The sequence below is a fragment of the Lactuca saligna genome, chromosome 6 (assembly GCF_052625555.1).
Source record: "Lactuca saligna cultivar CGN05327 chromosome 6, ASM5262555v1, whole genome shotgun sequence".
Taxonomy (NCBI): domain Eukaryota; kingdom Viridiplantae; phylum Streptophyta; class Magnoliopsida; order Asterales; family Asteraceae; genus Lactuca; species Lactuca saligna.
In genome coordinates, this window is record NC_136422.1 from 53,433,246 (window position 1) to 53,449,704 (window position 16,459).

The window sequence follows — 16,459 nt, forward strand, 5'->3', positions numbered from 1 at the left end:
ATGATATGAGTATGCGGCATAAAGCCTTTAGTTGCTTTAAATTGAGAAGTGCTATTTAGAAAAGGATAGTTGAGGAGAGTTGTAGATCCTATTGAGTGGATTTCGTGGATATAAATATCATCAACAATAGACTCTATATAATAACGTTATGGTCGTTTGAAGATTGAGATTAAATTACGTTACTATTTTGAGAAAATCAAGTGAAGTCGAGTCAACGAACAACCTTTGACCACCACAACGAGGAGATATATTTGCCACGATGTGGCAATGAGTGAGGCATTGAGACACGTGTTGACCGGAGAGTAACATGTGGAAACTGATCCCTACGATGTAGCATGAGTCGAGGCACATGGCAGGAGAGTGTGGCACATGGTTAAACTGGGCTATGTTTGATTACCACAACGTGGCACATATATAGCCATGACGTGGTGATGCCCAAGGTATAAAAATGAGTGTCTTGTGTCATTTTGAGAGATGTTATACCATTGCATTGGTAATACGGGGCTGAGTACGAGATAAGTTGAGGTATATTTTACCCTGTTAATTTATGATTTTGATATCTAATATTTATTGAGATATATTAGACTCAAGTAAGGTTTATGGGCCGGTATTCACAAAATGGAGTTGTTATGAACCCACTGGTGAGATTAGTGAGAAAACCTCATGAATTTGATATTGAGTTTAATTGATGTGGGTTGTAACCCACAATATTTGAGAATTACGCGTTATGATAGATTTAGCTAACAACTTACGTACGGGTTAAGCCTATTATGATTATATTATGATATATGATTATTGTTGTGACGAGTGTTCATAGAGTATACCTAGTAGTGAGTTAAGACATGTTCTAAGAAACTTGTTATATGATGACTAGGTGTTACCATGTGACAAATTGATAGGCATCAAAGGATGGAAACCAAGATTGGAATTAGTCTGTCGACTAACCAGGTGAGTAACATTACTCTAACATCCGTTGTTTGGATATTTGTATTATCCATTATGTGAAATATATATTATGATCTATGTGATTGATTATGGAGTGAGAGATTGATGAGTATTGAGAAATAAATTATTACCAAGAGACTAGTTATCTTGATAGATTGGTACTTAATTGATAAATTAAGCTTATTAATAGATTCATTGATCTTGATTGAGAGAGAGATAAATCTTTGATTAAGAGATTGGTTATAATCGAGAGATTGATTATTGATGAGATAGATTCTAATTGAGATAGATAATGGTTGGTAGATTGATGTTGATTGAGATAAGAGAGAGAGAGAGAAAGAGAAAGAGAGAGGGAGAGAGAGAGAGAGAGAGAGAGAGAGATCATCACTGAGAGATAGATCACAAATGTTAGATAGATTATTCCTGAGTATTAGATTTCATTAGATCTTTTATACATGATTTATATCATATACGATTTATCTGATTATGTTATTGTAGTTGCTATTCAGTAAGCCATGAGGCTTACGTTTTGTGATGATCTGTTTTGCAGAAATATTATTTGTGACGCCCGGCTCGATCCTTTACTTACGGTCAGTACGATCATTGTGATAACTTCTTGTATACCATACGCCAGTTGTGACAACCCGAAATTTCTATCTTGTACAATCATTCAACTCAATCAAATTCAGAATCGTTTCTGCTATCTTTTAGCACTGTTTAGGGTCTGTTTGAGTGTTATAAGCCTAGTAACTTCAAGAAGGAATGTTAGGAAGTGTATTCTAGAGTGCAATGTGCAGTATATAAGCCAGAAACTCCATTCATAAGGAGTTTACAGCCATAAACTAGATTTTACGACTGTAAACACCTCCTTGGTCGTAAACTCATATCCATATATGAGTTATATCCTCATTTCTAGTCGTTTCTTACACTTCCAAGCCTAGATTTTGGATTCTCTCTCAACTATCATCATGATTTTCACCTTAATCTTCAAAAGAGTAAGCATTTCTTCCATTTTATTAGGTGTTATTCTTTTTAATCTAGTATCACCCTTTGATTTCATCCATGAAATTCATCTTTTTGGGTTAGATCTTCAAGAACACCAAGAACACACACTAGTTTTTGGACCTTAAACACCCCCTTCAAGTTTCAAAATGTAAGTAATCTTCCATATACTAGTTACCCTATAGAAGCTCTTATCTTACACCCTTGAAGACAACCTTTCCAAAGAACAATGAGAGTTTACGGCCATGAGCACCTCCTTTGGCCATAAACCCTCCTCAAGATCTTCATTGGCCCTGAACATCTTTGATCGTAAACTCCCTTGGCCACAAACTTATTTGGCCGTGAACACATTGGGTCGTAAACACAATGGCCGTAAACTCCATTGTGTAGTCGTAAACGCCATTGATGCAATCCTTTGTGATTGTAACACTTCAATCCAAGTATTTGCTAGTCCCTAAGGTGGTTCCCTATCATAGTTATTTGTTATATACACTAATTATATCCATATATGTGTCATTATACGCTTTGGATCCGCTTGTGCTCGAGATTTCACTTAGCACTTAGCATCCTACAACCGATCTTACATTCACATCACTCACTACAGGTGGCTCCATACCCCTTAGTCTATCTTTTACATGATTTTAAATGCTTTTAGGGGGGGTTGGGGGATACAAGTTGATAACATAATAGTTGTTATATCAATCACATGTGATTAATAACTATCAAACAAGTGGATTTTCTTATACTTCAAACTATTTTATCAAACAAACTCTTCAAAACATTTTATAAAATGGCATCAAATCATCTGTTGCCATTCAAATGGTTAAAACTCTTTTATATGTTAAACTCTTTATTTAACTCTTTTAAACTTATATATATATATATATATATATATATATATATATATATATATATATATATATATATATATATATATATATATACATATATATTCAAAATCATGTCTATATAGATATAGTTATATAAGCAAGTTTGAAAGGACTTAGGATTGATAACTCACTTTATTTCTTGTTCCTTGTCTGGTTGTGGACTTACGATATCCGGTTATTTATCCGAGTGTCGTTTGAACCTTACTTATATATTATGTATATGTGTATAGATATAAAAGTTCCTAAATCAGTTCAACACCTTTGGGTAGTAAAGGTGTACAAACATACATAGCCATTCAAACAACATCATTAGTAAATTATAATGAGTATAGTTTAGAGTTTCACTACTCACTATTTCTAGTACAATGAAACATACTAGAGTCAGTTCATACACGAGTAAAATAAAAACTTACTATTATTAGAAACCGAAAGAACATACTATGATGAGAAACTAAGAGAACATACACTACACTATACAAAGAGAACATACTATACACTAGAACAGAGAGAACATACAATACACTAGAGCATACTATACAAACACTAGAATAATATAACATTAATGTGATCCACTACTTCATGGCATGGCAATCTACTTCTGTGTCACGTTTTGTAACCAGATTTTCCTGGAGGGAGAGCATGAATTTGTGTATAGATCTATACGGGACTGACCATCCTACACCTTGCTGCTAGCTACAGTGGGACCTGCAGGTCTACGGGTGACGAATGTCATAATATTTCGAAGTCTTTGATCGTCGTGTTTTACTATTCAATCAAGTATGGTTACAACCTCATCACATTTTACCTTAATTATGAAACTGGTTTAAGGTAGTTAGTACATTGGTAGTTACTTATATATAATACTACAGTACATCGTTATTTTCCCATTACATTCACATTGTGATCTTCTCACATAAACGGTAATGTAAACTATATTGGTAATGATAGTCATACTTGGGAAAGATACACACTTTTACAAACAACAACATACAGAACATTCGGGCCTTGGTAGAAGGCTATTTTTAGTAGAAAATATAGGATTTTCTAGGTGATACAAACATTTACCACAAACACTTATAAACATTTACATCAAACATTTACAAACACTTTCATATAAACAATGACACTAAAATACTTATGAACTCACTGGCTGTAATGCTAATCTACTCTTTCAAAATAACTTATATTCACAGGTCACCAGTAGACATGTCCCGATGACCAGGTTTTGAGAAAACGGAGCTTTCAAGACTCGTCTTTATTTTCATTATGAATTTTTGGTGTCTTATAAACTATACACAAAACACACTTGTATTAAATTATATTATTAATGAAATGGATGATGTTGTTGCTTGTTTACTATTATGCATTGTTGTGATACTGTACATGACGTCCTCCGCCCCAGAACGTTTCCGTCGTTCCAGTTTTGGGGTGTGACGGATTGGTATCAGAGCTTTGTTTATAGTGAATTGAGTATATCAACTGATAAAAGATATACAAACTATAAACACATTTGGATTAAAATATTCTGAATAAGAGTTTATACTTTTAAATAATAAAATAGTCAACCAAAGTATATACACCTGCATTCATACTAAAATCAATGTCACTAGGATAGAACAAAAGTATAGCGATTGTCGAAAAGAACAAGTAGGCTTAGAGACATATAATCAGATCTAGGAATGATATAGCCAGATAATATATATTTTTCTGAGAAGTGATTAGCATGTTCCTAAGAATGTTTATGGTGTTGCAACAACTCTAAAAACTTACCAACACTACTACAATGAAAGCATTAGAACATAACATAAACTTAAAATACTATAGGAGTATTTTGTGTTACTATAATTACTTATTTGAGAACTAAAGGTATTTATTAGTAGGTCAATAGTTGCTAGGTAGATACGCTATGTTTATATGTGGCTAAGGTGTCATAGACTTAGAATATGTGATCTTTGCTTTATTTCATGTTCCTTGTTTGGTTGTGGATTTGGAGTTAAGGTCACTTATTCGAAAGTCTATCATGTTTTGATTACATGTAACTAATAAAAATCATCCTATAATTATCTTAATTAGTACACCTGTTAACTATCTCTTTCATCCCTTTTCTCGCGTAGATATCATGGATAGATTCAATCTCCCTAGCTATCTGTACTTTCCCAACCAAGGTAATGATGGATGGTTCGACGAGGAGCCATAATAGAATCATCTAGTCCCATTGGATGATGATTTCGTAGAGAATTTCCCGGAGGATTCTGACTCCGAGCCAGAAGTCAATGACCTACCCCTGGAGGCTCAAATCCCAAAATCCTAACCCTCGTCTGGCTTTTCAAGGCTCGACACCTCTATGGGTGTAAAACTTGGATAGATGGAGTCAAGAACAGGGACAACCACCTCCATACAACGGAGATAGAAGCTTCTACAACCTAAGCGAGGGAGGCTCAGTAGACAGAGTCCTGCCTATCCTGGTCCGTAGGGTTGCTCGTAATGAAGAGCAGGGTAGGACAACCATCAACCGAGTCATGCAAGTTGATCCCAATGCGGGAGTTAATCTTGTCTGCATCATGTTGGGTTATGAACATTCTAACACTCCTAAGTGTACATGCAACCCTAAATACCTTGGATCTATGTTTTCTCTATTATACATACAAATATCAACTTTCCAAGGTATTGTGCTATTCTAGCATACTAAACTTTGAATAACATAAGTTAGAATAACATACCTTTTGTTAGTACTTGTCTTCATGAAGCTTGAGTGCCTAGTGCCCCAAGTGTGACACCTCAAATGGTTCACACAACACCAAATACACTTGGAATAACTTGAGAGAATTCTACACTTCATGAAATCGGCTAGCCCTCTCTAGAATAATACTAGTGCCGATTTTGTCAAGAATAATATCTTTATATCGTGTTACAATTAGGGCAAACCCTAATTGTCATGACTTTCCATTTCCTTGGATCCATGGGTTCAAATACACCATGGAGCATCCATGGAGCATCATATGGGTTTTGGCCCAACTAGATAATCCATGGAGCATTAGCCCACTATACAAGTATGGATGATTTACACAATCAACCCATATATTTAATTAGTCTTCTTTTGATCACTTAATTAATCCTAGATTAATTCTTGATCAATACTAATTAAATAATCTTATTATTCTTATTATTAATATACTAGAACTTATAATATATTAATAACCATAAGTGTCTTATTTCTCTCATTCTAGTCTATCCAAGTGCATGATGCCATGCAACCCAAATGGACCATGTCGGGTCGGGTCAAGTCTTACCAATTATAGTTATGGACTTAGACATTAATCCAACAGTCTCCCACTTGGATAAGTCTAAAACTATTATTCCGTATGACTTCAGGAACCAACTGGCAATTGTAGCTCTCAAAAGCTTCTGTCAAACTTTGACCTTGTAGATGAACTCTGACCTTTGTCAATGACTTGTCCATTAGATAAGAGATCATATATTCCTCCATTCTAGATATCATATGGACTGAGACATGGATTATAATCATTCTCTCTGTCCATTTGTTGTTTCCCGATTTCCGATTTATGACGACTGACTAATTTGAACAAATCAAATCAGTCCTGGCCCGGCCGAGCACTTCCATTTATCATCATCAAATCATCGAGGTCCCACAGATATCGCTTTTATCCCGAAGGTAAAAGGAATGGATAAACTTCGACTCATATGGCTTGTTCTACTACTTGTTGAATCATACACAAAGGCACGTTTTATAGCACCGAGTCACCAAATGCGGTTTCGTGCAATCAATGTACAACCAACTCATAGTAACAACTCATATCTCTAGGTTTGAAGAATATAAGATATTATCGTCTCATGATCTCTCATGATAAAATCCATGAAGTGATTCCAATGAGCGCGGGTTGAATCCAATACTCAGAACTTATGAGCACTCATGAGTGTTGTAGTCCTTTGTCCAACACCTTAGACCTCTACAAGCCAACCCATGACAGTCTTAATTCATATCCACTTCCAACATATGACCGATTGTGGATGGTTTGAATAACTTAGTCATTCCGGAAGAATAACCTAGTTTATTCGGGAAGTCAAAACATGCAAATTGAAACACAATAATAATTGAATCCAATATGGTATCAAAACCTATGAACATAAATAAAACACCTTTTATTTATCACCATATGATTACAAATTATTCATTGTATACTGTTTCAGCTATCAACTTTATTCTTGAATTTAAAACAATAGTTGTCCCATGCTCCAAGCATGTACACTATGTTTTTCTAAACACTAGTCATGCCATACACCAAGTATGCATACTATGTTTGTCTATGATCTTTACTTTGTGAACTAGATCAATTGAACATAACTTCAATGATTCTCTTTTCACACTCTCAAATCCTTACTACAAATGCAAGAATTCCAAATTCATGTCATTTACTGAAATCTGTTAGATTCTAAACTTATATGCATTGATCCTCTTGTAATGATTATGCACAAATTCAAAAAGACTTGGCAACAATCATTACAGAGTATTCCAAAGAAGATCAACTCCTTGGAAACATCCTTCTTGCATTAAGTTTCCTTAATCTTACACAGATTGAAATTTCTGACTTTGAAACATTTCCAGATTCATTTTGACTATCACTTATGAACAAGAGTTGCCTCCTTACAGATTATGTCAATATGGTCCTTCCAGAATTATCACTATACTTCCAATTGTCCTTGAGCAACCAATCTTTGGTAAACCTTAGATTGTCCTCGACAATTGTTTAATCCTTTTAGTCATATCCAGTTCTAAACCTTTTCCCTTCTTAATGCCCCAGGCATTTGGAAATTTTTAGAAAGGATGAATATAGCACATGTAATCGATCCTACATCCGAAGCATATGGGACATGATTCATGATGTCTCACATAAAGACTAAACCAGTCTTTTGCTATAACATTTCCATTTCTATTTTCCAAGTTCTCATAATTCAGATTATGAAAAGGGATGTTGTAATCATAATCGAATTTAAGAACGCAAATAATGAACCCATATATAGAATTTCCTTATGTTGAGCCATTCCAACATGAAATTCATATATATTTCCTTGAGTAAATGATTAAAACCTCACGATCTAAGCTTATAGATTTGAGATGAAGTATAATTTGCTCTCCCTTAATTATAGCAAAACAACTTTTTCCCAATTGAAACCTTTTGTTTTCTATAATTAACATTGCTAGCTTGCAATACTTATCATAATTATCATGCTCCCACTAACATGATGATTATTAGCATGACACTTATGCTCCCACTAGCTTTGACATGTATTCAGAAATCAACTGACGTTCTTACCAAAGTTCAGATTTCTGATACTAGATTGTTTTGATAAGACTTTATCAAAATCATACACCTTCCCTTAGATAGCACACTTGTGTGTCTAAACAGTTATGAAGAGGGATGCCGTAATCATAATGGTTAGACCTTTTTGCCACTTCTCACAAGTCCAGGTTAGTGTGCCGGTAAACCACACACGCTCTACTAACGACTTTGAGAATGCAAATATCACAATTGCTATCTAGCCAAAATCTACTTAGTGAAAGTGTTTCCTCACCATCATTTTCATGAATCGGAGAGAAACCTTATGACACTAAGATTTAATGGTGTATGTGTTCTTATCCATGTGAATTGTCAAAACCATAGTCACAAGACAAGGATAATGACAAATCCAAACTCATATGGACTGAACTCAATCTTAATTTCTTGCCACCTGGCAGCTCTAGGGCCTTCCATTGCTTCCAAGTTGTTGTCCAACCAATTGAGAACTCTAAGAACTCATATGCAAAGCCAACTTTCATTGGAATGGGCACAGAATATGTCAACATGATAGGCTATAACCCTTAAGTCGTGTGCTAGTAAAGAACTTCAGGTTCTATTCTTCATTTGTTCTTGAGACTTTCAAGACCTTTAAGACTCCCACTTTCCTCTTGACCTATAAGACTCCCTTGTCAAACATCCAAGAGATAGTATGGATTCTAACCAAGACAAACACTTCACACAATTGGCCTAAGTTGGTCTTTGTTTTATCCAACACATCACAACTTACCAATTTCAAATGTACAAGAGTAGAAAACTTTTACTCTTACATTTGACAAGTGTTTTAAACCTTCTTTGAGACATATCACTCAAGTTACAATCTTGGAGTATGACTCTAAGACTTGTATTGGAACGAAGTATGACTCATCTTCTTGATTTAACCACTTCAACAATTCAAGTTCCTCTTCTTAGTCATAAGAATGCACTAAGATTTTCCTTAGAGAACTAATTTTGATATGGTTTCTTAATCATTAAGATGATCACAAAGCTGATACTAAAGTACTCTCCCATCTTTTCAGATTTGAGAAACTTTTATCCTTCTGCCTAATTTGATTCTTCTTATTCGCTCTGCCATACATTGCAACCTTTTCCAATGTCTCAAAGTTACACTTAAGCTTGTAAGTGTAATTATATTTACTGAGCTTTAGTAAACTATGACGAATAGTCTTATAAATCTTTTGTGGTGGACTTAATCAGTGCACATGACTATGTACTCAATCCCTTAGTCCATTACTTGACTCACACATCCATGTGAATAAGTAGTTATTCTTAATTTTCCAATACTTGAAAGTTCTCATTCATCATGTTATACAACTTGCATGATTCCAAGTTCCGGTCCAATTGTAACTTGGGTGATGAGAATCTTTCCTTATTTGGTAAATTTAGACATTACCACAAATGAATGAATCAATTTCATATTTCCACTATTGCTATTAATGGAATCATTTAAGCAACAATTTTTCCTCAAATGCCATTGTAAGGATATTTTAAAATAAATAAAATCAAAATTTTCTTTTATTTTAAAACTATGCGGAAAAACTTATCCTTACAATCCATATGAAAATTTGTTGTTATCTATTCCTAAGCAATATCTCATAACTCCTAAGAAGTAGCTCAAGAATCCGATTTTCAAACTACGCGATGGAAATCCATCTATGCGATCAGATTCAGCATATTCTTTCTTTAAGTTCCTTTACTTTTCTTTGATTCTTAAAACATTACCATGTGACCCAGTCACATCATGTATCATGAATCTCAGAATAGAAACTTAACAGAGTTAGATTAGTGGACTTCACCTGAAGTAGAGTCAACCTTATTGACTTTAACATCCTTAGGTAAATTTGGCAGCTTCGCAAATAATGACCCTTCCTTTGGTAATATAAACATATGGACCCTTTGATAATGGTACACGGGACTATTACAGACTTAGCCTTTTTTCTTTACCATTTGGTTAACCTAGTTGACTATGGTCAATCCCTTTCCTTGGGAAGAGAATGCTTTTTCTGTATTTCCAGTGTCACCATTGTCAATGTCCATAAAGTTTCAGGAAGTTGATCTTAGCAAATAGATAAGATCATTAAGGGTCTTGTCATAGTCTGTTTCATAGGTGTTCCAAAAGAACTCACTATATGACTTAGAAAGTGGTTGAACCACCAACTTTCTCAAGACTTTGACACCCTTCTCTCCCGGCTTGTCAATATGTGACTACATTTCCAAGATGTGATCACACCTAGATCTTGCCTTGCCAATAGGGCTTGAGTGACTTTGAACTCGTGGGTTGGGAGAATAATTTGAGGAGGTGAAAGAAGTATGATTTCCAAGGGACATCATCTTCATTTAGGAAAGTTTGTTTCGAGAGATTTGGGAAGATCATAAATGTCTAAACCAGACATGTTTTGGGAGATATTCGAGATAGTTGATCTACAGTCCTTAATATGACACCCAATCTGAAATATTAAGGCTAGGACCCAACAAACTATTTTATAACTTAGAAGAGGGATGCCGTAATCCAAGCTATAAAATATTTGAAGGTAGGTGAATGACGATTCACCAATTTCCACCATGAAAAACGAAATAATAATTAGGTTTTAATTGGTTTTGAAACTCCTAGATCTTTGAGATTCAATGAACTGTTCAATGGCATGTTTCAATCTTGAGTGTGCCCTTCAGGTTTTGTGACTGGGATGCCGAGGATCACAAAACAAGGTGTGAAGTAACCATGCAAATCACTTGGTACCCTTAATAAATTACCCCTCAATCGATGTGCCGGTTAACCACGCGCGCTCCATCGATACTATGATAAATATTAAGTCACTCTTTACGTACCTTGTTAAGTCCAAGTTAGTGTGTCGGTTAACCACACACGCTCCACTAACGACTTAGACAAAGTGTAAAGTGTAATTTCATGGATTAGCACCTTATTCACATTTTCCTAAGTAACTAAGATTGGGTATTATTAAGAGTTTAGTTACTTAGTATTTATCATTAATACTTTTAATGAAGGGAGAATTATAGTCCTGTCAAACCCGTTCAGCTAACGACCCTCCACCAGTCAAGCAAGCGGTGGGTGAGAGTGGACACCCATTAAGTTGTCATTTTATAGGCAACAACCTTATACCCACCTTATAGACCGGCTTCGTGAATGAGGCGTACTAGCGGTAAGACTGACTTTACTCTTATACATATATATATTATTAACTTATAATATTATAAAGTATAAGGGTTGAATTTTAACTCTTTAAAATTCTAAGGGCTAACTTGGAATTAAAGTATTCATAAGTGAAAACTTTTCAAATTCCAAAATTTGAGGGCAAGTTTTGAAACTATTCAAAACTAATTAATTCCATAACTTATGTGTTTAAAGTAGTTTTAATCCAAAAACTCTTCAAGTTCCATAACTTGAGGACAAGTTATGGAAGACTTTAAACTAATAAAACAATTAACTTTTCTTTATTTTATAACTTATGGAATTAATTAAGGTTACATTATTTTTTTTATTTTTTTTATTTAATGAAGAGAGTCTTGGTCCTCCATAACTTGAGGACAAATTATGGAGTCATAACTCCAATTAATAAGAACTAGACTCTTCATTTTTTTGTAACCTTTGCCAACTTTTATGAGTTTTATGAAACTTAAATGTGACTTTTCATATAACTTGAGGACAAGTTACAAAAACACATTTTAGAATCAACTCTTAGATTTAATTTGGATTGAAAACAACTATTTCACTCAACTTTTCTATTAATCTAAGCAACTCATAAGAACAAGATAATTCAAATCAAACTTTTTCATGTAATTAGTCTAAACTTTAAACTAATACAAAACATGAATCTATTGACAATTATCTTTGAAATTGGATTAGCATGAACATTACCTCTTCAGAAAACAAGTTTATAAGTTCAAAACAACTTAGGGTAATGTTCCTAGTCCAATTCCAGCCAAAAAAGTCGGATTTATGCTGTCTGGGGGTCCAACTCGTCGAGTGCACTAACCAACTCGGCGAGTTGGATGCTTTTTGCCTTGGACTCGTCGAGTCCCTTCATGGACTCGATGAGTCTGCTGGGCAGACAGCATCAAAACTCGATTTTTCAGCTCCATTTGCAAGTATAACAAGAAAACAAGCCTAGGCTCTGATACCACTGTTGGGTTATGAGCATTCTAACACTCCAAAGTGTACATGCAACCCTAAATACCTTGGATCTATGTTTTCTCTATTATACATACAAATATCAACTTTCCAAGGTATTGTGCTATTCTAGCATACTAAACTTTGAATAACATAAGTTAGAATAACATACCTTTTGTTAGTACTTGTCTTCATGAAGCTTGAGTGCCTAGTGCCCCAAGTGTGACACCTCAAATGGTTCACACAACACCAAATACACTTGGAATAACTTGAGAGAATTCTACACTTCATGAAATCGGCTAGCCCTCTCTAGAATAATACTAGTGCCGATTTTGTCAAGAATAATATCTTTATATAGTGTTACAATTAGGGAAAACCCTAATTGTCATGACTTTCCATTTCCTTGGATCCATGGGTTCAAATACACCATGGAGCATCATATGGGTTTTGGCCCAACTAGATAATCCATGGAGCATTAGCCCACTATACAAATATGGATGATTTACACAATCAACCCATATATTTAATTAGTCTTCTTTTGATCACTTAATTAATCCTAGATTAATTCTTGATCAATACTAATTAAATAATCTTATTATTCTTATTATTAATATACTAGAACTTATAATATATTAATAACCATAAGTCTTATTTCTCTCATTATAGTCTATCCAAGTGCATGATGCCATGCAACCCAAATGGACCATGCCGGGTCGGGTCAAGTCTTACCAATCATAGTTATGGACTTAGACATTAATCCAACACATCATTCGTCTTGAAGATGCTCGTGAGAGGTCTAGGAGAGAAAATGAGGCCTTGCACCAAGAGCTTGCTGTGACTCGGGTTGAGGTTATAGAGCTCCGAGTACGCCAAAGGGTATATAAACGACACCTTCTTGACATGGAGTGTCAGCTGGAAAGCTTGAGGGTTCACCCGAGGGATACCCGTCGCCGGTAGAAGATCCTCAACTCGTCCTTTCTTTTGGTTTAACGAATAGCCTTCGTATCCATGCTCTATGTAGCACTTTTCCTTGTAAATATTTCTAGCCTTCTAGTACTCTTGCTAGGTCTTTATATTGTCAAAATTTTCTCATTTAGGTTTGATGTAAGACCTACTTCTAGGTCATTTTTTCAGAACTTGTTACATCACTAATGCTAATATTATTGATAGTTATCTAATCTTTTGGGAAATCAATATCCAAGTGTTCTCAGACTTCTACTACTAGATCTCTATATCAATCATACTCTCATTTGCTTTGTTGGACTATGGAGAGTTAGTCCATGGACCACTCTCATTATACTTACAATTGATTCTTACTATCATCTTCATCTTAGTAAGTTTTTAGTTGAACGATGCCTCCACGGAGAGTGACAAGGAATAATCTTCCGATAATTCCTACGCAACCTCCACTTCCTCCGCAATATAACTCGGCACCAACCCAAGTTACGGTGAATGCGGCCGTTACGATAGCCCTAGCTCAGTGCAGTGCTAGTGGAACTAGAATGAGTGGAACAACTGTGAATTCCACTCAAGGTAATGCTCCAATGCACTCTCGGGACTCGTACAAGGACTTCAACAACTGCAAGCCCAGGTCCTTCAACGGGACTGGCCGAACCATTGCTCTCTTGCAATGGTTCGAGAAATCAGAATCAATCTTTGAGATTTGTTCCTATCTGGAAGGGAGAAAAGTTAAATTTGCTACATGCACCTTTGTGGACCGATCCCTGACATGGAGGAATAGCCATGTCAAATCACTAACTCTAATAGTGGATAATGCTATGGGATGGGAGCTCTTAAGGAGCTCATGATCGAGGAATATTGCCCTCGGGGTGAGGTTCAGAAAATTGAATAAGAACTCTAGAGCTTGACCATGAAGGGCTCCGATATAGTGGCTTATACTGCCAGATTCAACGATCTGGTGGCACTATGTCTGGGAATGGTCCCTATGGAAGGAAAGAAGATCGAGAGGTACATATGGGATCTGGTGCCTCCATTTCAGGGGAATGTCTTAGTTTCAAACCCCAATACCTTTGATAGTACCAAGCTATTGGCACAACGACTCATTGACCATGGAGTCTGCATCCCGTCAACAACAACAACCCTGGCCATCCCGAACCCACCAAAGCTGCTGACAACAAGCGGAAGTTCTGGGATAATAAGAAGAAGAACGGGGCATGGAACGCTACCAAAAAGCAGCAGGTCATGGCTGTTCATGCTGCAATAACACCTACTGTTACTGCACCGATGAAGCAGCATACTGGGAGCTTGCCCAAGTGCAACAAGTGCAGCTTCAATCATAACGGACCCTGCCAGGAAATGCAGTGCGCTAACTGCAGCAGGAAAGGGCACACTGCTCATTTCTGCAAGGCCCTGGCAAGGCCAATCACCCAAGTCCTCGACGTTAGTGTGGGTTAGGCTTGCTACAGATGTGGCGAGGTGGGTCACTACAAGAGGAACTTCCTGAAGGCAGAGAACGCTGTTGGAGTGGAAAGAGTTTTGGCTATAGGCCACGAGGAAGCGGTTGCCGACCCCACAGTGGTCACTGGTACGTTTCTCTTCGATAACTCATATGCATGCATACTGTTTGATAGTGGAGCGGAGGGGAGTTTCGTGAACCAAAATTTTTCTCAATTACTTAAGAAAAAATCACATACACTTAAAGAATTGTTCACTGTAGAAATGGCTAATGGTAAGACAGAGAGCACTAGCAGTATATACATAGGATTGTATCTAACTCTAGATAGCCATTCATTTTCAATCGACCTCATGTCGGTTTCAATTAAAAGTTTCGACATCATTATCGGCATGGATTTGTTGAGTCTTGATCGTGCCAACATCTTGTGTTACGAGACGGCACTTTGCCTTAATCTACCATCTAGTGAAACTCTAGTTGTCTATGGCGACAAACCCGGCACGAACTTTCGCATCATCTCGAGTATTCAAGCCTAGAAGTACTTGCGAAAGGAATGTTACACGTTCGTTGCGCATGTTGTCGATGTGAGCCAAGAGGCAAAGGACATAAAGAACATCCCAGTGGTGCGCCATTTTCTTGACATCTTTCCCGAAGAACTCCCAAGATTACCTCCACAACATTAAGTCGAGTGCCAAATTGATTTAGTTCCAGGGGCTACCCCAATAGCCAAATCACCCTATCGTCTAGCACTGGCTGAGATGTAGGAACTATCCGGTCAACTTCACGATCTGCTCAACAAGGGCTTTATTAGACCAAGCTTCTCACACTGGGGAGCACCGATCTTGTTCGTGAAGAAGAAAGACAGATATTTCCGTATGTGCATCGAATACAGAGAACTAAACAAGCTTACTGTCAAAATCGCTACCCTCTACCCCGCAAAGACGATTTTTTCGACCAACTGCATGGGGAGAATTACTTTTCAAAGATAGATCTAAGATCTGGGTATCACCAGTTACGAGTGCTAGAGGAGGATGTTCCCAAGACAACCTTCCAAACTCGTTATGGATATTCCGAGTTTGTAGTGATGTCATTCGGATTTACTAATGCGCCACAGTATTCATCGAATTAATGAATAGGGTATGATGTCCTTACATGGATCAGTTTGTCATTGTGTTCATTGATGACAAATTTATCTACTCTCGTAGTAAGGAAGATCATCGTGAGCATCTACATCATATCTTAGAAACATTACGATCAGAGAAGCTTTACGCGAAGTTCTCTAAATGCGAGTTTTGGATTCGAAGAGTCGAATTCTTGGGTCACATTGTTAGCAAAGAGGGAATTCATGTGGACCCTTCCAAAATAAAGGCCATTGAGAATTGGTCACCACCGAAGACACCTACAGAAATTCGCCAATTTCTAGGCCTCGCTGGCTACTATCGTAGGTTCATCCATAACTTCTATAGGATCACGAAACTGCTTACTACATTGACCTAGAAAGGCGTGGCCGTTGACTGGAAAGAGAAACAAGAGAAGGCGTTCCAAACGCTGAAACGAGTCTTGTGCAGCACATCAATACTATCCCTCCCAGAAGGAATAGAAGACTTCGTGGTTTATTGCGATGCACCCAACCAAGGGCTCGGTTGTGTTCTTATGCAACGAGGTAAGGTCATCGCATATGCCTTAAGATAGCTAAAGACACATGAGGTCAACTACACCACACACGATC